This window comes from Pteropus alecto, unplaced genomic scaffold, assembly GCF_000325575.1.
Source record: "Pteropus alecto unplaced genomic scaffold, ASM32557v1 scaffold39, whole genome shotgun sequence".
Taxonomy (NCBI): Eukaryota; Metazoa; Chordata; class Mammalia; order Chiroptera; family Pteropodidae; genus Pteropus; species Pteropus alecto.
Window position 1 is genome coordinate 5203646 of NW_006443568.1, and position 10397 is coordinate 5214042.

Here is a 10397-nt window from a genome sequence, read left to right on the forward strand (position 1 = left end):
CCGCCCGCGCCGCCCGCAGCCTCTTACCGCGGGCCGCGGCGCACCGGCGAGTCGTGCGCACGGGCTCGGGGAAGATTCCTGGTCCTCCGCAGGGGAAATGCCCCCTCTCGAAGCCGTTCCTTTGCGCCCTAAAACAAGTAGCCCCAACGTGAGAGAAACAAAAGGTATTTGCTGACGTGGGCGTTGGACAGAAACGCCCGAGGGCTGGGGACACAATTAAAGGGGCAATGCACAGATTTCAGGCACCAACCAGCAGCTTCGCCCACTCCCCCTGCCCTTGCCTACACCCCGCTGCACCCTCCAGAGGTACTGGGGTGCCCCGATTCCCTAGCAGTTGGCTACGGAATCATTATTTAGTCAGGAGCTGAAATTTAAAATTGTACTTTACGTTGGGAAAGGCGCCTCCGGAGGGCAGAAGGGCTGGATTTCTAGGATCTAGGGAATTTGGTTTAGGAAAGAGGGAGGGACTTAGGCGTGCCCACAATTACTGTATAAGTACATGTGACATTATTGTACTTAAGTTTAGCAACATCAAATGTTAAAAGATTTCCACAGAATTTGTACCTTTATTGAAGCACTTATTTTAGTTGGCGACAACCTTTTCTAAACCTCTACAGGTCACAAGCATTTTATTTGAAGAGGAAAACCAGAGAAACTGAGATAAGAGAAAATAATTCTTAGTTAGGTTCAGAAAAAATAGAAAACTAGTAAAAAAAAAAAAAAAAGTCAGGGTTTGTGTTTTCGAATACAAAAATTGATTATACATCAAGCTTTTTTTCTGATATATTTATGTCCCTAATATTTGGAGTACAAACATTACATATTTGCTAAAATCTTAAATCATTGGATTTTTACTGTTGCTACATAAACATTAATGCTGTAAACTAACTTAGTTTTCAGTTCCTTATTCTGGGATCAGGTACCAAGAAGTGCTGTGTTAGTAAAACTGGGGGGAAAACCCTCAAAATTTACATTTAGTTTTTTGATAGATTCCTCTCTGTGTCATACTTGGTCATATTGGACAGTTTATTCCTTTGATGTCATCAGCAATTATGCATTTTGAAGATCATACTGCAAGAATACAAAATATTCACAATTGTCTCTTAATGTCACTTCTGTATTACTCTAGAGGTGTTCTGCTATTTGCATTTCCTAACATTCTGAACAGGTAAATGGAAACATGTTTGAAAATCACTAGATATTAGGAATGTTGGATGTCCTCAAGCTACTCTGCTAGTATCCCCATTGAGAATTCTCCCAAAAAGACCTGGGCGTTGTTTTAGGAAAATATTTTATTTTAGCCTTTGTTAATTAAAACATGAAAGAATTCTACAGATTTGTTCCTCAAGAAAGCACATCAGATCGGTGATAAACTCTTCCTTGCAAGGAGGAAGTAATGCAAGTTTTTTCCCTTGCATTCCTGTCCTAGCTTCTGAAACTCACTTACACATTTAGAGAATTCCTTACATTATGATCAATTGCTGGGAAGTAGAGTCTGTTTTCTGCTCTAGAATCTGGAAATGCCAGTGACTTGCTTTCCCAGAATCTTTTGCAGTTAGGACCATGGTCATGGCCTACACTATGATAATCAGATGCACCCACCAGGGTCTTCGAGGAGGGAGCTATGACACCAAAAAGCAGGAACTTCAATCTTTTCTGGCAGTGGTGATGGTTCCAACAAGATATTACCTCCAGGTGCCATAGTGGCAGTGCTGTTAGTGGCAGCATGCAGCGTCCGATGCTGATGCTATCAGTGGTACCAGTTGCCATGTCTCTGTTTACCGAAAGCAGTGTTGGTGTCCCGACCATGCCAGTTCTGTGGTATGACTTGGCTATTGTTTCTGCCTGTTCAGCGTAGGCTCTGACCCCTGTGCTCTGCTCTTCCTTTGATTCTATGAACTTTTAATACGTTCATTTTTGCTTAAATCAGCCAAGGCCAGTCTCTGTGCAACAAAGAACCTCGACTAGTACAAAATGTTAAAAAGGCATCTAGACATAAGGCCTAGAACTTAATAGATAAAATTGAGACAAAAGGTTGTCATCAATGTCAGTATAGATAGGAATTAAAGCCATGGATATGGGTAGAGAGAGAGAACATAAAGTAAGAGGAGAAGAAGGCTTATAACCAAGCTTAAGCAACTTCATTATCTAGTGGCTGGATAGAGGAAGGTGAAATTGCAAATGAGACTGAGAAGTAACTAGAGACAAAGAGATCTGGGATAGTGCGGTGTTATAAAAACAAGAAGAGAGAAAATAATTCAAGAACGAGGATTCAGACAATAGGGTTGAGTACTTCTCTTAACAGTCTGAGAAAATGTCATGAGATTTGGCAACTTGGAGATCATTGAGTTCAGAGAACATTATTAAGCTTGAAAGAAGGGAGCAAAATTTAGGTTAGAGGAATAAGTGGGGGATGAAGAAAGAGAGATTTCATGAAAATAGACAACTCTTTTCAGAGTTGTAAAGGGGATGTTTCAGTTACTATTGCTGTGTAACAAACCAACCCAAACTTAGTGGCGTAAAACTTTTATTATGCTCCTGGATTCCATGGGTCAAGAATTTGACAAGTCACAGCAGGGATGGCTTATCTCTGTTCCATAGTGTCTAGAGTCTCAGCCGGAAAGACTCAGTGACTGGAGGGGACTTGACTGCTGGAAACTAAAATCATCTGGAGATTTCTTCACTCAAACAGCTCTGGCTTCAAGGCTGGGATCACTTTAAAGCTGTGACTGTCACCTGGAACACCTACACATGGCTTCTCCATGTGGCTTGGCCTTCTTGCAGCATGGTTTTTGGGTTCTGAGAGGGAGTGTCCCCAAGAGAAAACATACCAAGAGAGGGTATTCCAAGAGAACTAGGAAGGAGCTGCATGATTTTTTAGACCCATCTACAGAAGTCGCATTGCCTCACTTGCCATATTCCATTGTTAAAGGTAATCACATGCCTATCGAGATTCAAGTAGAAGGGAACATAGCTGCCATCTCTTAATGGGAAGAATGTCAGAGAATTTTGGATTCTGTTTTCAAACTACTATCGGTAAAGAGAGAGGTTATTAGCTACAAAGGAATATGTGTAAAAGACTTAAAAATGTTTAAATGCTGAGGGAAAGCATAAAGGTGAGAAGGAGATATTGAATATATAGGAGGAATAATTAATAGTGGCTGAATTTCTATAAATTTGGGGAAGAAATATCAAATAGAGAAACAGCCCCTGGATAGGAAAAGATCACTCTTCTGGTTGAAACTGGAGAACAAAGAGAAGAGCATGGATAGTTGTGGAGGTTTTTAAATGCCTACATGTTCTTTGACCGTGCTTTCTTCAAGCAGTTGATCCTGAATGTGAGTTGGATTTAGTGACTAGCTTCTAAAGAATAGAATAAAGCAGAAATAATAGCGTGTGATTTCAGAGTCTTGTTGTTAAAAGAGAGAGCAGCTTCCTGCTCGTTCTTTCTGTGTCTTGGATCAGTTGTTCTAGGAAAAGCCAGCTGCCTAAAGATACTCAGACAGCCATGTGGAGATGAACTGAGATTTTCTGCCAATAACCATATGAGTAAGCCATCTTGGATTGTATCTTCCATCCCCAGACAAGCCTTCAGCTGACTGCAGCCCTAGCTAACAGCTTGACTGAAACCTCATGAGAGACCTCAAGCCAGAACCAACCAGCTAAGCTGCTTCTAGATTCCTGACCCTCAGAAACCTTATGAAGTAATCATTGTTTGTTGTTTTTAAGCCATTATGTTGTGTGGGTAATTTGTTATGCAGCAATAGATAACATATAAATTGTGGTACCTAAAAATGCTGCCATAACAAAAACCTAAACATGTGACTTTGGAACTGGGCAGTGGGCAAAAGCTGGAAGGATGAAGGACTTTGAAGTAAGTGTTAGTAAAAACTGAGCCTTTCAGAAAAGAGTAGAGTCCTAATGGCTTGTGAGGAAGCCTCAAGAGAGGGCTTAAAGGAAAATCACAAAAATCCTCTTGGACACTGGAAGAAAGTGGTCCTTATTATGTATTGGCAGAAATTTGGCAACACTATTGCCTGCAGTAAGATGAAAAGTAGAAAATGTACCTGATGAATTGAGTGGTCTAGCTAGGGAGATTTCTAAGTAGAGTGTGGAAGGGATGACCTCGTCTCCCTGACACTTGTAGTAAAACGTGAAAGGAGAGAGAGAAGCTTAAGGATGGACTGTTAAACAGAAGGAAGCCAGAACTTGCTGGTTTTGAAAATTCCTAGCCTCTCCAGGTGGCAGATGATGCTAAAATTAAGAAATGGCTTCCAAGCAAAGATTAAATCCAAGGCAATGCCAGAAAAATAGTCTAAAAATGAAGTTAAGGAAGTAGTTGTAAATCCTTTGTTAAGATCTAAGGTGGCACCTCAGAGTACTGTTAGATTAAAAGTCCTCTAAAGAGTTAGGGAAGTGACTCATGGATCTTCTCAATCAAACAATATAGTTCTAAGACTCTTAAGGGCATTGTTCCCTAGCAGAAGCACAAGACAGAGAAAGGCTTAGCTTGAAGAACTTTGTGAGGATACCTTTTGTCAAATGGACTGAACCCCAAGAAGTTCACAAGAGACCTATATTGTTTTTAAGAGAGTGTTCAGAGGAATACTGCCTGCTTGGACTGAAAAGGTCAGAGGCAATACAAGATGAAAAGGCATCTCTGACCCCCAAAATTCTACTAGTAGGATGCAATCTGTGAAAACTATGCAATTGCAAATATGGGATGTCTTTCATACAAGGAAGGATGACTCAGAGGGCCAAGAGCCATGGATGATTATCCCCAGGTCTTGAATCCTAATCATTTCCAACATTTGCTTAGCTGGATTTCAGAATGTTATGGACTAGTGATTCATTTGTGCCTGCATTTCTGCCCTTTTTGAACAAATGTCTATACTGGTTGTTCTATACATACCACTATTACCTATTGGGTGTATATGAGGCATATAACTCGCCTCTATTTCATAGGTCTTCAGATCATGAGGACCTGTACTCAAGGAGCTATACTTAAGGAACTACACCTTTGGGAGTTTTTGTAAGCTATAAATTAGAGTGGCCAGAGAACAGATGATACAGAATCTTAAATCTATCCCTGAAATATGAACTGGAAGTTAATGGACAGAGAAGGGTGTATATTTTCTGAATCAGGGTAATGGTGTATAAGTCATTGATTCATTTGAATTAGATTTGGCTGAGAGTGACAGAAAACCCAAATTAACAATGGCTTAAACAATATGGAAGTTAATTTTTCTCTCATATAAAAATCTAGAGGTAGATGCTCTAAGGCTAGCATAGTATCTCCATTTTATGAAGCCTTCAGGGAGCCAGGCTGTTACCAACTTTCTGTTGCAACATCCCTAGCCTTCATGCTCTGATTTCGAAGTGGACCTCCAACCACATATTCCAAGCAGAAGGATAGAGGAAAGAGGAAGACGAGGTAAAAGGCATGTACTTGTCTCTTAAGGAAGATTGCTGGAATCTGCCACATCACACTTATTTACATCTAATTGGTCAGAACTTAGTCGCATGGTCATATCTAGCTGCTAAGGAGTCTGAGAAATATAATCTATATATAGGGTAGTAATGTGTATCGTTAAACATTCTATTACAAAGGAAGAGAGAAGTTATTGAGGAACAACTAACAGTCTTCTATAGTCAATATTGTTACTTGCAGAGAATAGATTCTACTCTAGGTGGTTTAAACAGAAAGGGCTTTATTAGATAATATTAGGTGGGTCAGAGAATCATGTTTAGATGCTGGAAGTTCAGGACAGTAGCAGCCATGAGAAACTCCTACTTCTTCATGTAGCTATTATTGTAGAACCCCCAATGTTACCACCTCCTGATACTATGACATTAGGAATAGACACTAAAATCTCTGCCAGATCTGCCTCAGAAGAACCAATGCCTTCAGACTATGCTTGCAAAAAAGAGCTGATCTACCTGTGAACATGGCTTCTGCCACACATTTCTCATTTCCTTCTTTCCAGTCTCATGTGGATCCATCTATTTGAACTATAGCTTCAAGGGAGTCTCAAAAATGTAGTTTTTAGCTTTCCAGCCTATGCAGTATAGGAAGGCATACTAGAAAGAGATTGGAATGTGTGTTGAGTGAGTCAATGTGCAGTGTATGCCACAGTCCATTATTTTGTATGCCAGTTATCCATACAATCTTCCCATACTTAAATTTCAAAAAAACAACAATAGCAACAAAATGTTCCCACCTAATATAATTCAACTATCATTTTAGAAAAAAAATTCTTATCTTCTCTGTGAAAGGAAAAATCCAAGGTCTCATTACAAATTGCATCAATCTCTGAGAACTGTTCATGCTTATCCAGTCATAATATGACATTCTGTAATCAAGAAAGAAAATGTGTGTAGCTACTATAGTTTTTGTTTCTGACACCGTCACAAGGCAATAATTTCTGACACAGGTCACAAGGCATTTATAATTTCCTTCCTCTACTCTTTGTTCTATGTCCCATAATATCTTTTATCTCTTATGATTTTTTTTACTTTAAATCTTATTTTTTTAGATATTAGGTATTTTGTACTGGTCTCAGTCTATCAATATTTTGTGGTTTTTATTATGACTTCAAGACACCTTTCAGCAATAAGTATCAGAAAACCTTGAAAAGATAGAGGTTTATTATTTGCAGGACCTGGAAATTACACAGCATACCTGGGGGCTACACAGCAAGGTGGTGGGTAGAGAGGCCAAAGGGAGCATTCACAGGCCTGGGGTTCTGTTTTTATTGGGATCAAGTGGGGACCTAAAGGTTTCGTGGGCTCACTCTTTACTAGTGAGCTTAAAACATAAGAGAAGGGACTTTAATGCTCAGAGGAAAGAGACAAGTAGTCCTAATGGGCAGTTTTTGAAATCAACCAAGCTTTCTAAAAGGAGGCTTAGTCGGAAGAGGCAGCCTGACTCCCAGTCTAGTGGCCTGTTTATTGGAGATAGTCATCTTCAAAGTGGATGCCTCTTTGAAATGGATGCCTCAGCAATCAGAGCTTCAGTCAGGCACTTGTATTACCAAAAAAAAAAAAAAAAAAAAAGAAGTCAGGGCTTACTCTACATTAGGATTACTATCTTCTGGATTCTTTTGATTCATTTGGCCTGGCATAGCTTTTTCTTATTTTCAACCTTTCCATTTCTTTTTGTTTTAAATATATACTTAGATAAATCATACTGTTTGATTTTTAAAACCTGGTGCTTGCTTTGGCAGCACATATACTAAAATTAATTTTTAAAACCTGGTTTGAGGGTCTTGGCTTTTTAATTTTGAATTTAATACAACTACATTTATTGCATTTACAGTTAAATTAGGATTTACTTATGTCATATTATTTTATATTTTACATTTTCTTCATGTTTTATTCCTTTTATGGTTTTGTTGATATTCTTTCTTATAGTCCATTGGCTCGAGTTTTATTCTGATGATTTAAAAGTTATATATTTATAGTTTGTATTGTGGTTGCCCTGAATTAATTACCTATATTCATGTTTTTTACCCTTATGGATAATTTATCTATTTCTCCCCTTAACAAGAAATTACTTAAGCATACTTTCACATCTCTTTTTCCCCACTCTCCTTCAGTATTGATATTATTTGTTATGGATGTATTTTCTCTTTTTATCTTATTTGGTACAAACCTTTTTCTTTAAAGACAAAGGTAAACTTTACCAAAGTATTTGAACACTCATATCTCCCATCTCTTGGAGCATCTCTCAGATTCGTTTCTCATTTTGAGTACTTCCTTCAAGATGGCTTTCAATGTTTGTCTTTGTGTGGCAAAGCTTCTAAGGCTTTGTGTGCTGGAGAATAATTTTATTATGCTCTAACATTTGAATGACAATTTGATTGGATATAAAATTCTAGAATCAAAATTCTCTTCCTTTGATACTTTAAAACATATTGTTTGATTCTTATCTAGCATCCACTATTGTTTGAGTAGTATGATATCAATTTGTTCTTCCTATGGGAGCGTTTATAATTTTCTCTTTGTCTTTAATATTCTTACATTTTACATTCAATATTCTTATATTGGTTATATGTGTAAGTGTGGATTTTTTCTTAATGCTCCTGTTTGACAGTCTTTGGGCCTTTTTAATCTAAGACTTTTCATTCTTCTTTAATTCTTGGAAGGTTATCTTTATTATTTAAGATATAAGTTAACCTCCATTTTTTATCCTTCCTTCTGGAGCCTGTAATTTTCCAGATGTTGGCATATCCTATCCTCCTATCCTCCATTCCTCCTGGCTTTTCTTTTTATATTCTTCATCTGTTTGTCCTTTCTTGCTATCTTATGGGAAAGGTCCTCAATGTGATCTTGAAATTTACTAATTTTTTCTAAAGCCACATCTATCCTTCCACTTATTCTATTGCTTGTGTTTTTTTTAAACACATTTTCAGTTCTAATATTTCTTCTTGTTTATGATTTCTCATTATTATCTAATATTGTTAATATAATCTGTTCTCTAAATATATTTTTATTCTTATTTACAATTTTTGATCTATTTCAATAATTCTTAGATTATATATGTAATTATGTGTGTGTATGTGTATGTGTGTCTATGTGTAAAATTTAGTTTGTTTTTCTCATGATGGTTGTATTTTAACCAGTGAACTCATGTCCCCTGGAGGTATTGACTACTCTGCCTGCTAATGCAGTGTTTCTCAAACTGGTGAAGAACCAGGTTGTTTTCGTTCCCAGTCTGTTGCAGGCCTATTTATTGTATAAAACTTTTCAAATGTCTACTTTCATTTTTTGTACTTATTATAGACCTGGGACATACTAGTATTGTCCTAAAATATACTGGGAAAGGGTATTGATTCAGGGTGGTATATTATATTAGCCTTTCCAATTATCACCTTCCTTCACTCTGAGAGGATTATACATCAACCACCCATTGCTATGTGATTTTCAATGCCTCTCTGAAGACAGAGTGCACTCCCCTTGCCCCACTGTTTGGTTTACTAAGAAGCAGATGCTGAGAGATAGAGTTGAGAGTATAAAAGGATTAATGGGGAGCAGCCACTGGGAAGGAAAAGGAGAGGAAGCAAGCCTGAGAAAAGAGGTCAGTGGCAAAGTTTCTGCCAGCCCATTGGGAATCTCCAGAACAAACATTGCCCAATGAAGGAGTCCCATGTTTTTTTGGCTGGACTTCTGGGAAGCTGAAGCAGCTGAAGGCACTAACAGTTGGAAGCTGCTGGGAAGTTCCTTTGAGAGGGGAGATCTCAGAACACATTTCTCCTTTTCTGCTTCATCACCCTTCTCAGCTCTGTGATGGTAAAAAGCATAGAGAGGTCTTTTAGTCATTCATCAAACATTTATTAAGCACCTCTTGTATACCAGGCACTGAGCTAGATACTAATGCTACAAAGATGACCAGAATATTTTCAATGCGCTCCTTTGTTCAAATAAAGCTCCCTCCCTGCAGAGGTAGCTCACCATCTAGCGGAAGAAAAGCTAGCACTACTTGTGGGGTGTTTTTTAAACTCATGAACTTTTTCTCATCCATAAAATAAGCTGAAATATGCTAAATGCAAAAGATTCAAAAGCTCTAGAACCTAGCACAGGATCTGGCAACTGGTTGGCATTGAATTGTTGACCAAAAGGCTATGAGAATTCAGAGAAGGGGAAAATAATTTTTCTCTGAGGAGCAGATTTTTTGTCACCTACCAATAGGTCAACAATTAAATTTTTAAAAATCAATTACAGTCTATTCAACTGATGCAAGGATTCAAATGAAACTCACAAAGTAGACAAATTTGTCTTTATATAAGTTTGCCCATCCTCCTGCCTCCTTCAAGCCCTCCTACCTATAATTTTCTTTTCTTTCTCCCAATCATAAAACTCTCATTTCCTAACTCAGGGTGTCAATCTGATTATTTTATTATAATGCTTCACATCAATTTAAGAATGATTTTTAAATTTCTGCAAGTTTATTTGCATTTTAAAAAAGGAAGTTTTAAACACAAATCATTCTGCAAATGGTAGAGGAGCTGGATCAATATCCTTGCCAACCACCACACCATTTCCTCTTTTCAAAAATGTCATTTCTACCTTAGGATTTAGATATAAAGTATATGAAATTAGCCCCACAGCCTCATCTTATTGCTTCTCCCCACTTTTGAAAGCAAAATTCCAAAGAATATTAGAAGCACCAAATCCAGGGGGCCTGGGGCTTGAGACAGCTGACTTCTGAATAAATTGTTGGTTGGCCCAGGCCTCAAGCAGGTTGGCAGATGAGGCTGCTGGCCCAGAAGCATGGTCCCCAGGATTGCTACCATGAGAGAATTGTTTCTTTAGAGTAGTATAGGCAGGGGTTTCCAAGGGAGGAGCCTACGGGGTAGTTTTCACTAAGAGACAAGTCTGCTGGAGATACATCCACG

At 38.2% G+C, this 10397-nt stretch overlaps 1 protein-coding gene across 4 annotated transcripts in view; it reads right to left on the reverse strand.

The window, feature by feature from the left end:
• The window catches only part of ZBTB8A (zinc finger and BTB domain containing 8A), a 40685-nt gene extending 40059 nt beyond the window's left edge, over nucleotides 1-626 (reverse strand). For 2 of the 4 annotated variants that reach the window (XM_006924286.3, XM_015598887.2), the window contains exon 1: nucleotides 28-346. The gene's annotated coding sequence lies outside the window, so the exon portion shown is untranslated. Of the gene's footprint in view, nucleotides 1-27; nucleotides 347-388 lie in introns of those variants that run through there. The other 2 variants (XM_015598886.2, XM_025041343.1) reach the window with 2 other exon arrangements.
• Nucleotides 627-10397: the final 9771 nt, after the last annotated feature.